The sequence below is a fragment of the Lycium barbarum genome, chromosome 1 (genome assembly GCF_019175385.1).
Source record: "Lycium barbarum isolate Lr01 chromosome 1, ASM1917538v2, whole genome shotgun sequence".
Taxonomy (NCBI): domain Eukaryota; kingdom Viridiplantae; phylum Streptophyta; class Magnoliopsida; order Solanales; family Solanaceae; genus Lycium; species Lycium barbarum.
This window is the reverse complement of record NC_083337.1, coordinates 30595624-30617292: the sequence shown is the minus strand read 5'-3', so window position 1 is coordinate 30617292 and position 21669 is coordinate 30595624. Positions and strand designations below refer to the sequence as shown.

The 21669-nt window shown below is 38.3% G+C and overlaps 1 long non-coding RNA gene across 1 annotated transcript; it reads left to right on the top strand.

The window, feature by feature from the left end:
• Window positions 1–1296: 1296 nt before the first annotated feature.
• LOC132634043 (uncharacterized) lies at window positions 1297–18516 on the top strand. Its single transcript, XR_009580015.1, has 2 exons — window positions 1297–2143; window positions 18238–18516. It is a non-coding gene; the product is annotated as an uncharacterized LOC132634043 (long non-coding RNA).
• Window positions 18517–21669: the final 3153 nt, after the last annotated feature.

Sequence of the window (21669 nt, the reverse complement as noted above, 5' to 3'; positions counted from 1 at the left end):
TTGCAAAAGTACATCCTGTCATCAGAATGACCTTTTTCATCAGAAATCTTTCCCAAAATTTGACCACATCTTCCTAACAACATCTAGTGTCACCATAATTCGACACTGGGACAAAATTTTGAGGATCCCTCAAAATTTTTATCTTCTCGTTTTCTTTAAAACACATCTGAATTAATTCCCGTCCTCTTCAATACGTAGGGGACTTAGAGTTAAGCCAGTCATATTCCATTCTAGCTATTTTCGCTCATGTTGAAACCACTACCCTTTCCATCTCTAAAACCTCGTGTTACCATAAGTACAACACTGGGACAAATTTTTGAGGATCACTCAAAAAAATTTCAACAACTCAACCTTCCAAATATCCAACAAAACTATTATCCCTTGTCCATAACAAGAGAGCCAGTGTCCTCACAATTCAGACACTGTGGCAAATTTTGAGGACCTCTCAAAATTTTATCGTCTACTTGTTCGAACTACATCGACCTGATTTTCTTATGACCCGAGATATGTAGGCTACTCAGGAACCAGAGTTCGGTCAAATTCATAAACTCACCTCTTCATTCCCCAAAGGATTACCCCCTTTGTAGGTATACTCTTTCCCAAACCCAATCTGGTTTACTCATCAGGACAAAATCGGGTTTATGTCAACCTCTTTGCCCAAAGACTCTTTCATCATCCCTGGTCGAAGAGGGACAAGCTGTTGACACCCAATTTTGGCCCTACTTTTTGTTTAATTAGTTTCACTATGCTTCTCATTCATGAAAATCCCCCAAAAATGAGTTTGAAATATTTTCACTAATTACTACGCTATTTTTAAGATATTATTTCTCCAAATTAAGAAAGTTTTCTATTCGTTTCTCATTTCTCAAAAATCACCAAACATCATATTTTTATAATTAAAAATTACTAAACATCATTCTTTACAATTAAATCACTCAAAAATAGCGTTGGTGTTCCTATATGGCATTTTTCCTTTAATCCTATTTATTACTATATTAATCATCTTCTTACTCTATTTTTAAAACTAGATACGTATATTAAATTACTCTATTGTAATTTGTATAGGTATACATTTTGTGGGAATTAATTAGGACAAAGAAGCACATTTTAATTAATTGATTGAAGTAAAAAGGGATTAGAAATTAAATCATCTACCCAGAATATTGGGCCAATTCCCTTCTCCCCTTAACCCAAAATCTGAGGCCCAATCACCCCAGCCCAAAACCGAACCGACCCGGCCCAAACCCCTACAACTAAACCCACCTAATTCCCTACTCAATCATCAGTAACCTTTCTCTCTAAACCAACAGCCCTAACCAAACGACCTCTTCAACCATCGCCGCCACCCTACCCCCCATCACGTCACTTCCGTCACCTCACCACCACCACGCCCATCAGACCACGAAACCAAACACCCCACTCTCTCTTTAACCAAAAACCCTTAATTTCGTTGGTTTGAAGCCACAGCCGCCTCCACTGCTACCACGTCTCCTGTCCTTTTGATTGACATGGTGGTAGAGCCGAAAAGAGCCAATATAGGTCGTTTCAACCTCTGTAGAAGAGGAGTGCAATGAACCGTCAGTTTCAAGCTCGAACTCTCCTTCGATTCAGTGGGTAATGGAGTAATCTACCATGTATTCGACCCCAACGGCTCTTCTCCTCTCAAATCGAACTGAAAATGTGAGATTTTTCACCCCCTTTTCTTGATATTATCCATAAAAATCTTTTTTCCAGAACTCCCCATCAAAAAACGTCACCTTTTCCCCCTCTTTTTTGAATTTTGAATTTTTCATCCTCTTGAAGAATCTGATGAAATCCCCTCAGTGTTTGCCTATAAATACGGCCTTCCTGGGCTGTTTTAGAAAAGTTTTTTGAAGGCTGAAAATTCCCTTTGAACTAGGCTGAGAATTGGAGAGAAAATTTTAATTTACTTTAAAGTTGAATTGGAGAATCCCTTTCGTTTTCATAAGTCTTCATAACTATAAAATCCGTAGTTCTTTCTAAGTTCTCAGAAAAAATCCTGTTTTAACTCTAAGTTCTTTTGGCTGTATAATTTTGGTTGTTCTCGGCTAAGCAAGGATTGCTTTAAGCGGATTCGGAGACTCGACGACGATAATAGCCTCAGTTCGCTGTCACGGAGAAGGTAATCACACTCGTCCTATTTTCGTCTTTCATTTTAGCAGAAGTAGAAATGTAGTCATTCAAGTGTTTCTCATCGTTTGTTTGATTTGGCTGGCTGGAATGAGTTCATTCTTCATTTGTTGCGAGCTGGTGTAAAACGACTAATCACACTTAGTAGAATTAATAATTAATCTATCAAAAAGTGTGTAACTATGTTGTCGTTGTGTATATCTCAGCTTGACATGTTTATCCGAATTTGTTTTACCTCTTTTGTTTAAAATTGTGAACGCACTGTAGATCTTAGAGGAAAGCTATTCGTTCGTTAAAAAATAAGAAAAAAAAAAAAGAAAGCAAATAAGCGACAGGTTCAAATGGTTGTTTGTTCATACTCTCTGCATAATCGTTATCATGCCTAGAAAGTTGTCCACTTCATCCTAGAAATAGTTCAGATCATGAGTTTGTGCAAGTTAAAATATGTGCTTCTTTGGTGCTTTTAATAAAATCTACTAGTCTAACATGTGTTCAAGAGAACCGATTCACTACGGGATAATTTGGAATTCAAACTGAAGGTTTATGCATATATAAAGAAGTGTATTTTCATTTTGATTAGTGGTTTATACTTTAGCATGATTTGAAATATGATTTGTTTCCCTTAGAACAAAAGTGCTTTTTGTTTATCTAAATGTTAGCAGGATTTATCATCTTACTGATTTTTGTCTGGAAAAAAAAGTACTTTTTTGTTTAACTAAAAAGGCATTAAAGATGATGGCTAAAGAATACTAAAGTCTGTTAGACTCTGTAATTATTTTTATAAGCGCATATTTAACCATGGTTCAAAGTATAGGATATTATGATCTTATTTGTAGGATTTTTTTGTATTTCTACTAGTGGGTAAAAGTTATACTATGAAGGTAATATGAAATGGGAATAAGCTGTTTTCCAATAGGTTTATTTGAAGAGTGAGACTTGTTGCATTAGAAATCATGTTTATGGGGACTGCACTCTTATCTTGAATTATTATTTCTTTGAGTAATGTCGTCTCCAAAATTAGTTGAGTTAGTGCCTGTTGTTAACCCATCTGTTTCAGTTTTCACTTTGTTGGTTTCAGTTTCATTTTTTTGGTTGTTTAAGTCTAAACTGCTATGTTGATATTTCTGTTTGGCTGGGACTATTTCTGGGAACACTTGACACACTTGTTCTGGGTTGATCTTGTTTGTAGTTGGAGTTGGTTTTTGGATTAGTCTATCTAAGGTTCACTAAGTTGCTAGGAGTACACTCATGGTTTAATTTGCTGGTGGGTTTCTTTCAAACTAGTAAAAGATGAAAGTTGGCTAAGGCACTTTGCTTTGTCAATTTTTTTTTCTCTGAACCATTTGCTTCTCCTTCTAGCTCTTTCATGAATGTTGAACACATATATGAATCCAGCGGCTGTTCTTACCATAGGCAGTGTGTCCTTGAAATGATGGTATAATGTGTCTAATTTATTAAAGTTTAGGGTTTGTTTTGTCATTTTCTTTTAGGATTCTTAAAAAAAATGTGCTATTTGAGTTGTCTTTTGTTGAGAATTTGAAATTTGATTACTGGAAGTTGTATATCCGGGCCCCTTTATTATTGCGACAGCCTTTGTGGCATCCTAGTTATGCTTTGTGGTTAAAAGGTTCTGTTTGTAGGTAAAATTAGATAAACAAATAAAAGTAGTGACCTGTGGTATTTTGTGAACATTAGAATCAAGAAATGATGGTTGTTGTAGTGTCTCTTGAGTATGTTGTATAAGGTTCTTGTTTTAACCATAAGTTACCACATGTGGTTTAATGGCAAATCTGATGGCATCTCGAATATCCTATTTTTGTACTAAGAAAGGCATAGGTGGATTTAGAGACAAGTTGATGAGTCTTCTCTTAGTGTTATCTGTCAATATAATTTCCCATCGGTCTTGGCTGAACAATGTCTATCTTGTAAGCGTGCAATTATGTCATCAATAAGTTGAGAAATCAAGACCTCAAAAATGAGTATAAAATTAAGACAAGAACTGTTAGAATCGTGATTGAATCAATCTTAGTTTATAGCCTGCATTTCATGTATTTTCTGAAGAGTATAAGTCAGCTGAACTTGCTGTCCAGTTGAACTATCCATTTTTTTTTTCTTTCTTTTAAAAGCTTTGAAACTGGTAAAATTAAATCGTTGTGTAAATCTGTAATTGCAATACTTCCATTCATGGTTTTAATCAAGCCACTTCATTTATGCAAGCCCCATCACTCATTAGCTAAATATCCTTTTATACTATCTGTCACGACCCGGCTAGAGGCCATGACGGGTACCCGAGGCTAACCACCGAGCACCATGCATTCCCTTACTTATCGTACTCACTAAGCGTTTCTTTTATCAAATTCATAAGAAAATCATTTTTCATTTGGGAACATAAATACTTTTATATACATAAGTCTTTCGGCTATCAAAATGATAATATATATATATATATATATATATATATATATATATATATATATATATGTATGTATGTATGTATGTATGTATGTATGTATATATATATGTATGTATGTATGTATATATATATATATGTATGTATGTATGTATGTATATATATGTATGTATGTATATATATATATATATGTATGTATGTATGTATGTATATATATGTATGTATGTATATATATATATATATATGTATGTATGTATGTATATATATATATACAGTAGTAACATCGAGAGACCATATAACCCACACCTGCGTATCTACGAGCTTCCACTAGAGTGCTAGACATAGGGACGGGACAAGACCCCGTCTTGCCCAAAATATACATATATATACACAAAAGAATGATCAAAGGCACCTCCGGAACGATGGAGTGCTCTCCAGTCAGCTAATAGCTCCTACGAGTCTGGATCAAGATCACCTCCCTGTCTACCTGTGGGCATGAACACAGCGTCCAAAGAAAACGAACGTCAGTACGAACATTGTACTGAGTATGAAAGGCATAAGCAATAATAATACGTCAATGAAATTAAGGAAGCATCAAATAAGGAGCAACCTGTAACTAACTGTCAATTATAAAGAAATAATGCATGCCGGCTTACTTCATAATCATCATCATAACATGTATGCATATATGTATAAGCTACCCGACCATATAGGTACGGTGTGATAATCATTCGCCTGCGTTCAGGCCTCCCGCATCCGGGGTACCATCTCATGCCGCCCACTAGTGGTGTCTGCCCATGCCATCTAGACATGGTGTATACGCTGCCCGCCTTAGTGGTGTCTGCCCGGCCATATAGGCGCGGTGTAATGTCATTATCATGTACTCATCATAATGCATGCATAGAAACTCGAAGACAACTATACTTTATCGAGGTGACATAAGGTCGTGAACCCCCGATTCCATTATGGAGCATTTGTAAGCATTCTACCTCACCTTGAAGGAATTAGCATATAAGGTGAGTGTATACAATAACAACATCAAATCATAATTAACATCATTAGCTTTGGAAGAACATCACATCATGAACTCTAGAATCTTTAGACTTAAGCTCATCATCAACATTATTTTGCTCACACTATCTTTTAATCTTAACTCATGTAGCTATTCATGAACATAGATTCTCAGTTTTTTCGAAATGTAGGAGATTCATGGAGAAGAAGAAAATCATGCCATAGGACTCATGCCTTAGAAAGAATGGACTAGCCTCACATACCTCTTTCGTTTAACTAATCTATCGCTTGCTTGTTCTCCTTCAATGCCCACGTTTCTACCTTAGATGAGGGGAGAATAAGCCTTGAGTGGAACTTTTCTTCTTGCCCCAAAACCCTAACTCACTTCCCTTGAGTTTTCTTGGTGTAGATGATTTTTATTAGGTTTTATACACTTGATTTTTTGGGTTGATATAGTTGATCATAGATTTCTCTTGGTTGCTTGTGGATGAATAATGGAGAGAGTTCTAGAGGTTTCTTGAAGTGTGGAGAAGTAAGATAAAATTAAATAAAATGAAAGAGGGTCCTTATATTAACACTTAAAATCTGTCCCGACCGGAACATACGGACCAACATACGGTCCGTACATTTTATACGGACCGTATGTCTGGTCGTATGTTTGGTCCAGTGAGGACCCTTATTCTGGGCAAGACATACGGCTGGACATACGGTCCGTATGTTTTATACGGCCAGACATTCTGGCCGTATAATGCCCAGTTCTCCGAAACTCGTTCTCGTCGACTCGTTTGATCTCCAATCCTTATGGAACCTTCTTGACACTTGATTAACACCTCAATACCAATCTAAGGGACATTATCACTTTGTCCAAGACATCATTACGCCATAATTAACTTGTCGCTCATAATTCTTACCCGACACGCAACATATCCTTCGCTTCCCTTGACAACCTTCTTCCCTTGCGCTAATGTCTTTGAATCTCGATTAGGATCATCAAATGCTATTTCTTTCTTATCAAAACATCATATACGTCGTGCCCTTCGCTAGCCTATTCACTATACTTTAATGGGGAATTTTCCAAGGTGTAACACTATCATTTACCACTTGGTTATTTCCTGAACCTAAGAACTATGATAACTAATTACATGACTCTTCTTACAATTTCTGCTTTTGTTCTTCATCTTTATTAAGTAAGTGTTTTGTACGATAGTTGATTAATATTGTCATGATTCTTATAAAACATTACTCCATATGTTTGAATATTTAAGATCATGTGTTTATTTGTGCTTAATTGGTAATGTCCAAACTGGACATCCAATTGTCTTTCCTTAAAAAGTAGAGAGAGTGTTCCTCTTCCTTAAGAAGTTCTCTGTAAGAGAAGGGTTTGAATGTAGGATATGTTTGGTGCTAGTTTTGTTGTAATGAAGTCACGTATGGAGGAAGGATTAAGCGTGCTTAAACAGTACTATATTGAATACATGTTGAGTAGGAATTAAAAGCAGTATAAATTCCATGTCCTATTCATTGTGTATCCTTTATTGATATTTCTCCCAACTCCTATTTTTTTTTTAATTGCATGAACACATTTGGGAGAATGTTGGAGTTATGGCAACTCCGATTTCAGCCCAGGCCGAAAAGCAGTAGCAGCAGTGTCGTTCTCGTGTATAGCCGTCCCTTATTTTCATGTCGAAAGAGTCCACATCCTTCTTCCTCTCTTCAAAATTTGTGTCTCCACATTAACACATTCACATACATATATTCTAGACTAAAATTTCTTTTGGATCATGTTTGTAGCATATTTGCTTCAGGCTTATGTATGAACTTGCGGGGAAATGGTTAAGTATAACATCGAGAGATTTTAGCAAAAAATGAAAATAAAATGAAAGGCTCGAAAGTATGGATTTTTTGCAAAGGAGAAAACTGTGAGCTTTTTAAGAGTCCAAATGTAGATATTGAAGGAATAAAAACGAGACTTTTAAAACCTCTAAATGTAGGTGTTTTGGAGTTGAAAAGTGCAGATTTTTTTTTATGGGACAAACAACGGCTGAATTTTAAGTTTGTTTTTAAATAGGAGCAAGACCAATTACTATTATCATTATTTTTTCCAGAAATTTGTCTATTTCTATAACTAACGTCCAGCAGGACTTATTTTTCAAGTTGAAAACAAAAAAAGAAAAAACAATATCATATTAGGCTTATATATATTGGCCAAAGCTATTTTACAAGAACAACAAGGTACATACTTTAGTTTAATACAAATATACTATCTTATTTTTCAATCATCTTTTCATTATGTGTGTGCTTATGTATATCACGGTACTTATACATATTATTATATTACCCACGGCTATTTCTAAAAGTATATCTCTTTATACTATTTTTACATACGATAAACACACTACATGTATATATTATTTTCTTATAAAAAATTATGTATTTTCATACTCTATATACTGTCCTTATATACAATAGCCATATTTATACCTAATCTTCAAAAAATACACATGTACTCTTTTTGTAAACAATATACATCCCTAATACATATAATTTTACGACTCATATTAATTACTTTCCTTTACAATGAGTATGCCAACATACTATTATTTTTTTTAAACACGTACCATGCATATACTACCTTATTTCCATTAATTCCCTTGGTCGCCTTTACATTATATGCATCTATATAGTACTATCATGTCTTCAATAACTATTTTTTAGTTACCCGTGATATACATATCACATATATATGTTATTTTCTTATAAAAAATATATCTTCTTATTCCATATTACACGTACTATTCTTATATAAAATAAATGTCATACATGGCATACATTAGCATTAACTACTTCCTTTATAAATATCCATTTACTCACATAGTTGTAATTACTTCAAAATCCCCCTTTTTTTTTATACATATAGTTTTGAGATAATAGTTTCTTTCCCACCATTCTTTAAATAATAAATAAGAAATAATCAAATAATCCCCTCTAGTGTTAATTAAGATAAGTTTAAAGACTGTCTTCGGATAGGCTCTGAGAGATGCTTAACACCTTCCCCTCGGGATTAATAAAACCCTTGCCTAGAATCTCACAGGTTTCAAAGACTAAAAAAAAGAGTTTACTTTTTTTTTTACAAATGGTTTCCTAATATTTTTTAAAATTAGGTGGCGACTCTGAAAATTTGCAAAACCAGAGGAAACATAGTCATAAGTTGTGAACTAGTTTTAATCCGTTAAAAATAGGGCATGACAATGCCCGCAGGTAGACAAGGAGATGGACTAGACCCCTAGGTTGCTTCATCAGCGATTGTGCAGGAGCGCTCCATTTGTTATGGAGCTACAATTTAGCTGGTATTATGCTTTTGTGTGCATATATTGGCATGGCGGGATCCTGTCCCATCTTTATGATGTTATGCACTCCATGTAGAGGCTCGTAGATAGATGTATATAGTTAGATGCATTATAACCTCATCAGTTCATATTTTTTAAATCATTATTTTTTGGCAGCCTTGTTGGCTTGTACATACGGGCATAGTTGATGGTGATTATATAGACGTGCATTTATCTTTTAGACTCGTGTCTCTTACAGATTATGATATTTATGAGTTATCTTTGTGGTCCACCTAGTTAGGGTTGTGAGTTGTATGTTAAGAGGTCTTGGTAGGTTAGCTCCGGATGCCGGTCATGGCCCTCTGGTTGGGCCGTAACCAAAGTGGTATCACAGCAGTCCTTCCTAAGGTGTGTCTACTAGCCGTGTCCAGTAGAGTCTTGTTTATGGATGTGAAGCACGCCACACTTAGAAACAAGAAGATGCGGGGCATTTAGGACTGATTCACTTTTCTTTCTCATCATAGATCGTGCGATAAATCAATGTTGTAAGGACTCTCCTTTTTATGATAGTGTGTTATGATTTCAGCGATGCCTGTGAAGAGAAAAGCTACAACGGCCTAGAAGGGCAAGTCAGTGGCAGGTAGGAGGACTGAACGGGTATCACTTACAGATGTAGAGGAGGCCGAGTCCTAAAATGAGGTTTCATCTCGGTCCTCTCACACTCCTCCCACTCCAGAAGAGCATAGAGGAGCCTTAGCTCCAGCACCAGCACCCCCAGTTCCTCCACCGGATGCCTCAGGCCAAGAGATGAGAGAGGTTATTCATTTGTTGACCCAGTTAGTAGCCGCTCAGGCTCAGCGATGGGGTACGGGTCATGGTGATGGGGCTGTTAGTGCCAGAGTTCGTGATTTTATTAACTTAGACCCTTCAGAATTCTTTGGGTCAAAACCAGATGAGGACCCGCAGAACTTCATAGATGAGATGTTGAGGACATTGCAGGTAATGCATGCTTCAGATGTTGAGTCGGTAGAGTTGGCCTCCTATAGATTGTAAGATGTGGATGTTCATTGGTATAACACCTGCATGTCTTCTAGGGGGTTTTACACACCTCCATCTGTGTAGCAAGAGTTTGTAGATGCTTTCCTTCAACACTATTTGCCACCAGAGATTCGACAGGCCAGAGTTTATAGGTTCATGAACCTTAGATGGGGGAACATGAGTGCTCGAAAGTATAGTCTTCATTTTAATTCACTGGTTAGGTATGCTCCAGCTATGCTAGCTGATATGGGAGATCGGGTCCACCGGTTTATGAATGGTTTGGGACCACATTTTATTGATAATTTCTTGACGGACTCACTTTAGGAAGGGATGGATATTTCTCGCACTCAGGCCGACGCCCAAAATCTGGAGGAGCGACAGCATCAGCGGAGGAGTGAGCGTGAGTATGATAGGGGCTATAGTAAGAGGGCCAGATACTCAGGTATTGTTAGTGAGCTCATAGGGGGTCAGAGGCAGTAGTATTCTAGGCACTCGGGCCATTCAGCGGCTAGTGCACCTCCACTATTTGCAGGCCAGAGATTTGACCGACCTATTCATTCCGGACCCGGTCAGAGTTCTCAGTATAGGGGTGATTCAGGCCAGATGAGGCCACCTTTACCACGATGCACTCAGTGTAGTAGGTTACATTTGAGACAGTGCCGCTTAGGTTCGGATGCATGTTATGCCTGTAGTCAGACAGGCCATGTGATGCGAGACTTTCCATCGAGAGGTGGTAGAGGTATGGTTCAGCCCACAAGATCAGCAGCTGGTTTCTCATCATCTGTACGCCCTCGGGGGAAAGTTCACAAATACTAGCAGGCTGTGGTAGAGGTAGAAGGGAAGCATCTAGTTCGAGTGGTCCTCTGAACTGCATCTATGCACTGGCTGGACGACAAGATCTTGAGTCTTCACCTGATGTTGTTACTGGTATATTATCGGTATCTTCTCATAACGTGTATGCATTGATTGATCCAGGTTCTACATTGTCGTATGTTACTTCTTATATTGCCGGTCGGTTTTAGGTGAAACTTGAATCAATTAAAACTTCGTTGATGACCCAGTGATAGCTAGACGAGTGTATAGAAATTGTGTAGTTGTAGTCTGTGCCTGTCATATCATGGCAGATTTGATTAAGCTAAGTATAGCAGATTTTGATGGTATTATGGGTATGGGTTGGTTGGATTCTTGTTATGCCAATGTTGATCGTAGAATGAAAATGGTTTGTTTCCAGTTTCCAGGAGAACTAGTTCTAGAGTGGAAGGGTAATACAGCATCTCCGAGAGGTAGGTTTATTTCGTATCTCAGGGCAAGGAAGATGATTACAAAAGGATGCATTTATCATTTAGTCCAGGTTCAAGATACAGAAGTAAAGTCGCCGACTTTTCAGTCTGTCCCAGTAGTTAATGAGTCCAGATGTATTCCCAGACGAGCTTTCAGGCCTTCCACCAGAACGAGAGATTGATTTTGCCATTGATGTGCTACCCGATAGTAAGCCAATATCTATTCCTTCTTATAGAATGGCTCCTAAAGAATTGAAGGAGTTAAAAGAGCAGTTGAAGGTTTTGCTTGAGGAAGGTTTTATCAGGCCTAGCTCATCACTATGGGGAAACCTGTGTTGTTTGTAAGAAAGAAATATGGTTTGTTACGAATGGGCATCGATTACAGACAACTGAATAAGGTGACAATAAAGAATAAGTATCCACTTTCAAGGATTGATGATTTATTTGATCAGTTGCAGGGTTCCAAATGGTTCTCAAAGATAGATTTAAGATCCGAGTATCACCAGGTGAGAGTTAGAGAGAAGGATATTCCAATGACGACCTTCAGAACCAGATATGGCCATTTCACGTTTTGGGTAATGTCGTTCGGATTGACTAATGCACTGGTGGTATTTATGGATTTGGTGAATAGTGTATTCAGGCCTTTCCTAGATTCATTTGTGATTGTGTTTATCGATGATATTTTGGTATATTCTCGATCCGAGGCAGAACATGCAGATCATTTACATGTTGTCCTTAGAACTCTCCAGGCTCGGAAGTTATATGCAAAGTTCTCAAAATGTGAGTTCTGGTTGAATTCTGTGACTTTTCTGGGACATATTATTTCAACTTATGGTATCCGAGTGGATACCCAGAAGACTGAAGCTGTAAAGACTTGGCCGAGACCTACAACACCTACTGAAGTTCGTAGTTTTCTAGGTTTGGCAGGTCATTGTAGGAGATTTGTAGAAGGTTTTTCTTCTATTTCTGCACCACTGACGAAGCCGACTCAGAAATCAGCTAAATTTCAATGGAAGGATGCTTGTGAGCACAGTTTTTAGGAGTTGAAGAACAGATTGACTTCGGCCCCAGTTCTGGCACTTCCAGAAGGATCGGAAGGCTATGCTATCTATTGTGATGCTTTAGGTGTTGGACTAGGTTATGTATTGATGAAGCACAGTAAAGTTATTGCCAATGCTTCAAGACAGCTGCAGAAACACAAGCAGAACTATCCAACCCATGATCTAGAGTTGGTTGCGGTGATTCATGCATTGAAGATGTAGAGGCACTATTTGTATAGTGTTCATGTTGATATCTATATAGACCAGAAGAGCCTCCAGTAAATTTTCAAGTAGAAGGAGTTAAATTTGCAGTAAAGGGGATGGTTGGAGCTATTGAAAGATTATGATGTTAGCATCTTGTATCATCCAGGCAAGGCGAATGTCGTGGCTGATGCCCTTAGCCGTAGATCCATGGGTAGCTTATGTGATGTTCAGCTAGAGAAGAGGGAGTTAACTCATGAGCTTCAACAGTTAGTTAGCCTAGGAGTTCGATTATTGGACTCGGGCAATACGGGAGTTACTATTCAGGATTCAGCCGTTTCGTCATTAGTAATTGAGGTGAAAGAGCGCCAGTATGCGGATCTCATGTTAGTTCGTTATAGAGATACATTCCCTCATAAGAAAAAGTCACCATTTCAGATTTCTACAGATGGAGTTCTCAGATATCGAGGCAGATTATGTGTTCCTGATGTTGCAGGGTTACGTCACCAGATTTTGGGGGAAGCCCATTGTTCCCGTTATTCTATTCATCCGGGAGCAACGAAGATGTATCATGATATTAAGTCAATTTATTGGTGGGACGAAATGAAGAAAGACATAGCAGAGTTCGTAGCTCAATGTCCTAACTATCAGCATGTAAAAATCGAGCATCAGAAGCCTAGTGGATTATTGCAAGCTATTGATATTCCGACTTGGAAATAGGAAGTAATGAATATGGATTTCATTACAGGCTTGCCTCGTTCTCAGCCTAAGTATGATTCCATATGGGTAATTGTGGATAGACTTACAAAATTAGCTCATTTTTTGCCTGTTAGGACTACATACGCAGGTGAAGATTATGCAAAACTTTATATAGGAAATAGTACGACTCCATGGTGTCTCGGTATCTATTATCTCCGACAGGGGTGCGCAATTTACAGCTAACTTATGGGAGACTTTCTAAAAGGGTTTGGGGACTCAGGTGAGTCTTAACACAACATTTCACCCCCAGACTGATGGACAAGTTGAGCGCACCATTCAGACTCTCGAGGATATGTTACAGGCATGTGTGTTAGACTTTGGAAGTAGTTGGGACGATCGCTTGCCACTTATTGAGTTCGCTTATAACAATAGTTATCATTCCAATATCCAGATGGCCCCGTATGAGGCTTTATACAAGCGAAAGTGTAAATCACCATTGGATTGTTTGAAATAGGAGAGACTAAGTTAGTAGGTCCAGAATTGATTCAACAGGCCGGAAAAAAGGTCAAGCTTATTCAGGGCTGATTATTGACAGCCCAAAGTCGATAGAAGTCTTATTCGAACAATCGCTGACGAGACCTAGAGTTCTGAGTTGATGATTGGGTATTCTTGAAGGTGTCATCTATAAAAGGCATCAGGATTGTTCTCAGAGTAGGCTAGGTGGCCTATGAGTTATATTAACCTTCCGATTTAGAGTCAGTCTATCCGATTTTCCATGTATCAATGCTTCGCAAGTGTATTGGAGATCTTCCAGAGTTGTAACCATAGATGATGTTTAAGTTACTGAGCAATTATCTTACGAAGAAGTTCCCATTGCTATTCTAGATAGGCAGGTTCGGAGATTAAGGACTAAATATGTAGCTTAAGTCAAAGTTATTTGGAGAAACAGTAATAAAGAAGAAATGACTTCAGAAGCTGAAGAAGATATGAGGTCCAGGTATCCACACTTGTTTCCACTCCCAGAGGAGGTTCAGACAGAGACACCATTGCCTTCAGGTGCGTAATGCTTTCTTTTTGTGATTTCTTAGTCGTGTGGGGCCACTATTGTTATCATTGTTGTGGCCCTGTGAGGTGTTGTATATTTTTGTTACACCCTGGAAAATTTCGCGCTACCTAGACTGTAGACAACTTAGTGTGAGCCCGAACAAGAGTAAAGTTATACAGGGATTAAGGAGGAAGGTTATATTATAAGAGTGTAGTAATACGTATATATGATATGTGGAGACCAAATGGGGTGAATCGGTTCAAATGTTACTTGACGAAAAGCCCTCGTTACTGTAAGCTAAGCGGGGCCCACACGTCGGGAGTTTTATAAATGACATATGAAGATATATATGAGTAGTATAAGGGAAGTTGAGCAAGTCCTAAGGAGGACCCTTAAGCCAAATATGGGCATAAGCCCTCCAAAAGGACGATTTAATGGAACATTTTCGGATGATCTGACTTGGAGAGGCCAAAACGCCATGATGCTTTTGGAATTTGGAGTCACACAAAAAATGAAAGTTGTATATAATTGAATTATATTTCCAACCGTAGGTCGTGAGCCCTCACACGATATCGGGATCAAATGTTATGACCCTTTAACTGAACGAATATGCAAGTAGTGGAATAAGCCTGCGCGAACGCGCCAGGAAGCAGCGCGATCGCGCTGAACACTTTTTGAGTCGGTGCAGGAAGCTTCTAAAATGTTATATAATGGGGCTTATCCCCTTATTTTCAGGCCAAACACCCCTAAATATTCCCAAAAACTCTGGAGAGTTCTCCCAACCTCCAACCATCAAATTTTAGCCCTGATCAAGTATAATTCCCGAATTCCGGTCCAGGTAGCATATAGTTACGACTACAAAATCGTATAGCGGCGCGTTGTGGCTTAAGATCAAGGTGGAGAAGTGAAGATATAGCGATATTATCGAGAGAAAGGTATGAATCTCTTGTTATTAACGTTAATCTTGGTTTATTTACGGAGGTGGAGCTGTTAAATAGTTATAAAATAATTTTGTGGTGGAAATATGGGACAAACACCATATGGGATGTTTATGAAGTATTTTGGTATTGTAAATATTGTGATTAATGTTGGTATTGTTGTTTTTTTTTGTTGTTGGTTGCCGAGTTAGGATTCTGGGCTAAGCATATAAACAGGGGAGATGCTGCCGAAATTTCGGCTGATTTTTAGGAAGATTTATTTGAAGGCTTAGGGATAAGTATATAACAATGGGCCTAATCATAGTATGAATGGTCTTATATGTAGACTTTCGGGCTCGGACAGATAAGCGTAGGTAGTTGGTGGCTGAACAGGTATGTTAAGGCTCGTCCTTTTCTTTCAAAGGCATGATTCCTATGGTATGATTTCATAAATGTTTCCGCAACCTTCTTGTTTTCAAAATCTAAAAGTCCATGGTTATTAAAGCTTCTCATGATCTCGAGGATAAGAATGATTTTATGATGGTGACAAGGATAATGATGATTTTGTGTTTATGATTTCAAAGCAAATACGGAAATGTGGAGCTACTTCTAGATTTTCTCAATTTTATTCATTGATGATGACTCTACCTCTAAAGGCTCCAAGGTGTATGTAAAGTTATCCCTTCCTTCTTTTTGGCACGAATAACATAAAGTGAGCGAATGACGTACATACATGACTCCAATGAACTCTACTTCTCAGTGGTACTTGACATGACAATTGTCTTTGATTCTCAAGTGTTGGTTCAATCTAATTATTCTATCAAGTCTCAAACGATGATTCAGTTTGTACATGATTGCTCCTAATATTCTATTCATGCACATTGTTATGGCCTCAACGGTAAATTATATAGATATACATGACTCTCATCTCATAAGGTACAAATGCTTTGGTATTTCTTGATTATCATACTTGTCTCCTATCATCTTTTACTCAGTCATGATCTTCATTACTGTACTTCATTCTTTACATACTCGGTACATTTTCCGTACTGACCCCCTGTTACACCTCGGAAATTTCCACTCTCGTACAGTGAATAGACTAACGAAGAATACGCGTATACGATGTTTTAATCAAAAGGGAATGACGTTTGACGACCCTAAGTAAGATTTCAAAGGCAATTGCAATAAGAGATAGGTTATGCTCCACAATGACTAATTATATGTTCTGAAGACGTGAAAGTTGCAGATTTGCACTTCGGCCCAATCGATCGTAAAATGAAATACGGACCGTAAAGTAGTTTACGGGCCGTAAACTGCCATGTCGTATTTCAACTTCCAAAACTTCGACTTTCTGTCAAATGCTCGAATGGTTAAAGACGACTTGAAATACGGACCGTAAACTGAGTTCGTAAATCACTATGTCCTCAGCCTGACTTTCTGGTTCTGTTATGCTTAAATACGTCCATGAAATACGGCCCGTATTATAGTATACGGACCGTAAACTGGGTTTACGACCACTGTGCACTTCAACTACTGTTCATTTCGGATAAGATTTTAAGTCATTAAAAAAGAGACCCAAGCTCATTAATTCATTTCATTTCCACATTACTTCTCTCTGGAAACCTCTAGAATATTCTCCACTCTTCATCTACAAGAAGACAAAGGAAATCAAAGATCAATATCAAGAATCCAAGTGAACCAAGTGTGGGAAACTCATCAAAGTTCATCCAAGTTAAGAATTTTCAAGAGAAGTAAACTAGGGTTTTGGTGCCAGAAGAGTAATACGACTCAAGGCTTGATCCTACAACATCTAAGGTAAGTTTTATGGCTTTTACATGTTATTTAGGGTATGGAAGAGTTGAAACACTTGGATTATAGAAGGATGTAAGAAATGGGTCATGAAAGTGTGAATAGTAGCATTGTTGAGTAAAGGTTTGGATTGAGCCATGATCATTGATAAATTGTGATTATAAAAATATTATAAATGACATTTAGAACATGGAATGAGTATCCTACGTGAGAAAAATGCAACAATGAACCATGGCCATGATTATGGAGAAATGGAAGACGAATTGTGAAATACGGATATTGTAAACGAATGATGAGTGTTGTCTATCATATTGAGAATGTTGTTGTGAACGTTTGAGAGTTGATATAGAATATGGGAAGAGTTATATAAACGAAAGAAATGTTGTCCAATTTTCTCTAGAGTTAGTAAGCCGTTATTATAAGTATTAGCTAATGTCTATACGAATTCTTTTGAAGGTAGAATGTATACACTAAAGGAGGACAAGCAAGCGATAGACTAGTAAACGTCAAAGGTATGTGAGACTAGTCCTTTCTTTCTAATGGCATGAATCCTATTGCATGACTCTCTTTCCTCTTCATGGGTTCCTATATTCCAGAAAGCTAAAAGCCTACGTCTGTGAATAGCTATATACGATAAGAGACATGTTATGAGCCCTATAATGATGTTGATGAGTTAAAGTATACAAATTCTAAAATGTATGATATGATGATCCTATAATGATAATGATGTATTTATTGCTCACACTCACCTTATGTGCTAGTTCCTTCAAGGTGAGGCAGAATGTAAAAGAATGCTCCATAATGAAATCGGGGGATCACGACCTTACGTCACCCCGATACAGTATAGTTGTCCTTGAGCCTTATGCATGTACTATAGTAAGCATACTATGATGAGCATATTATGTTGAGCATGTTATGATGATGATATAACACCGCGCCTATATGGCCGGGCAGTCACCGCTAAGGCGGGCAGCGTATACACCATGGCCAGATGGCATGGGCAGACACCACTAGTGGGCGGCATGAGATGATACCCCAGACGCGGGAGGCCTGGACGCAGGCTAATGTTATGATTATCACACCGATCTTATATGGACGAGCAGCTTATACATTTATGCACATATGATATGACGATGAGTATGAGTAAGACCGCATGCATTATTTCTTTTATATTTGACAGTTAGATACAGATGTTTCATATTGATATTTCCTTTATATCATTATCTTATTTCATTGTTTATGCCTCTCATACTCAGCACAATATTCGTACTGACGTCCGTTTTCTTTGGACGTTGTGTTCATGCCCACAGGTAGACAGGGAGGAGAGCTCGACCCAGATCCGTAGTAGCTGTCAGCCGATTGAAAGCACTCCTTTGTTCCGGAGGTGCTTGATTATTCTTTTGTGTATATTCATGTATATGTATTTTTGGGCATGACGGGGTCTTGTCCCGTCCTTGTGTTTAGCACTTCAGTAGAGGCTCGTAGATATGCAGTGTGGGTTAGATGGTCTCACGAGATGCTATTATGTATATATATTATTTTGATGACCGAGAGGCATATGTATATAAAAGTATTTATGTTTCCTATGATTTGAGTATAAATGTAATAAAAGAGCACTAAATGAGCATGATGAGGAATAGAACGAGCGGTGCTCGGTGGTTAGCCCCGGGTACCCGTCGCGGCCCCTTGCTGGGTTGTGACACCCCCTTTCTTCGGGGGCTACGTTTCTTGCCCGCAGGTATAGATACTTAGTTTGGTGATCCTCCAGTTTAGGACTGCTACTCAGCTGCTTGGAGAGCTCCGTTGTTCCGGAGCTTGAGTCATTTGGTACAGATCCTTTAGCATAGGCTTTGTTATACTCTTAGAGGTCTGTAGACATATGTGGGTTATGTGTTTATGTTTTGGTCAGCTATATCGATGTAGTTCATTTTGGATGATCCAGTGTATAGTGGTAGCCTTGTCGGCTTGCATATCTTTTATGTCTTGGTTAGTTGTGACTTCTCAGGAGACATGTTCATTTTGATATATGACATGATGAGTTTACAGTATGCTTTTACAGATTGTCATATTGTCTCCAGTTTTAGTTTGATTATGTCCAGCAAGTTCGGTTACGGGTGTCCAGCGCGGGCACTAGTCATGGCCCATTGGTTTGGGTCGTGACAAAAGTGGTATCAGAGCAGTTCATCCTCGGAGTGTCTATAGACCGTGTCTAGTAGAGTCTTTTTTATCGGTGTGTTGTGCACCACATCTATAAACAGGAAGCTACAGGACATTTAGGATGTCATCTTTCCTTCTTACTTTAGATCGTGCGATAGAGCCAGAGTCTAGGAGAGATTGCTTCTTACCCCTTTTCCTGTAGGCAAGCACAGATTGATAAAGATGAGAGAGATGAGGATGGCCAGGCTAGCCGGTGGTGGGAGGATAATGGAGAGGACACCTCACTATATAGCCCTCCAGACCGAGCCCAGGGCAGGTCGATTACAGGTATATGAGTTTTTATTGTAATTTCCTATGTGCGTATGTAATTAGTTCAGGGTAATACTGAATAGTGATGAGCGGAAATCCTAAAGGGGATCAGTGACTTAAGTATTTTGAGGCAACTGCGATTATGGTGTTGTCGCCACCATTGGAAATCTTGAAATCTAGGATGGAAGGTAGACATATACACAAATGAAAGGTGAATATTGAGGATTGAAAAGGCTAAGATAGCATTTGCTTAATCGGAAGAGTAAGAGATCCTTTCTAATTCAGAGGGAGATGCATTACGAGAATGCTTTGGAATCTGTTAAAACTTCAACTTGCTCTAGGTTATGTGAGGAAGGTCACGCAGTAAGGTGCATGCGATTATACCAGCACTAACGCACCGGACTTCATTAGAGTTTCCAGGTTAAGCGTGCTAGGGTGAGAGAAATACTAGGATGGGTGACCCCCTGGGAAGTATATTAAGAGTCCTACAAATTCAGACATAAGAGACAGATAAGAAGCTAGAGTAGCCTAAGGGAAATTGGAGTATGCAGAGTGGTTAGAAACCCTAAAAGGTTGCGAAGGATGAGGCGGACTAGACCGGCAAAAAGAAAAAAAAAGTGCATCACAGCTCTAGAATTAGGATGAGTTCGAATAAGTATTGGAAAGTACTTTGTAAGCGAGGCGTTACAATATATATATATATATATATATATATATATATATATGAATGCGTGTGATATCCCATATGTGGCTGTATCAATGGGTAGGTGTATCCCAGCAATTGACGTTGCGGTATATTGAAAATATTGATCGAACATGGTAGTAGAGTTCAAGTGACAAACGTTACCAGGTAAGCTGATGTTATTTTCACTACAGGCTAGGTTTGGAAAGTTCTAATGTAATAACATCCGGGAAAGGAACAAAGTGAGTATATGGAAGCTAAAGAGACCAAAAATGTAGAAAAAAAATGTAAGAAACATGAGGGAGTGAAGCCTCTAACAGAGATGACGGGTGAAAGGACTAGTAATGGATCGAAGGGTATGGAAATATTGACAAAAGAATGATGATATAGACATAAATGGAAGAAGTCAAGGTAAGAAGTTTTAGATATGTTATAAGCAAAACCGGGAAGAAAGACGAAGAGTAAGGTATAATCGAATACTTCATAAAGGACGTAGTGAATCTCGATGTCCCCATTAACTTGTGGCTCCAGGAAAACGTTAGTCATAAAAGACAGATATGAAAAGACGGAAATTCTAAGAAGGCATCGGAATTGGATCTAATCCTTATAAGTATTCCAATTGAATACGAGAGTGTAACAAGTAAAAAGATAGATAAGTCAGACCATACGATGACAAAACTCCGGCCGTAAGAAGGTCGTGAAAGGTGGAAGATTATTATCGAAGACGATGGATACTCGAAGGCTATTGGGGTATTAGGATCTCCTTAATAAGGGGGGAAGAACATATTAGACTTGAAAGAAATTATGACGTTTTCAAACATCAGAAGAAGAAATTTATTAGCTCGGGGCAAGAGTTCGAGACGTATCGACGTATCAGGAAGGTATCAGAAAGAAGCAGAAACAAATTGGAAATAAGTGTACCATGAGGCAGACTTAGGAAGAAAGTATGGAAGACAACTCAAGAGAGCACTTTACGCCAATATGAACTACGATATTTCTAGATCATGGTTTGAAACCCCGTATCGAGCAAAATTGCACCGTACCTAAGTATGCGGCGACATGTCCTAAAAGGTAATAAAGAGAGTAACAAAGGTTTCAAGCCAAACTCACAAAGGATAATGGAGAAGACGACAAACCTAAAGGGCACTCGCGATGGCAACAAAAAGGGGATTTTAGCACCGGAAGGGATAACAATCGTAGCAAAAGGGCCAATGATTGGTAATTTAGTAATTTTTCGAGGAGAGGAAGAAAGCTGCTCTTATGAATAGAAATAAAAGAGTTCACCAGATATTAGAAAACGTGTCATGGATTACTAACTATACTGAACATGAGAGCATATGCTATGAAATTATATGAACCATCAACGTGAAGCTATGCCCAACTATAATTGCAAAAAGGCCACATCAGAAAGCCAATAAGGAATAACGACAGATGAAGTGACCGCCGGTACAAGGAAATTGAAGCTAAATATATATATATGTTGTAAGAGAGTCGTAATGGAGTAAGAATTGTCGTAGCCCTATGCTTCTGGGTTGTAATGCGAGATTTAAGGGAAGGAGGTTAAAGAAACAGTTGCGGCAGGAGCTTAAAGACG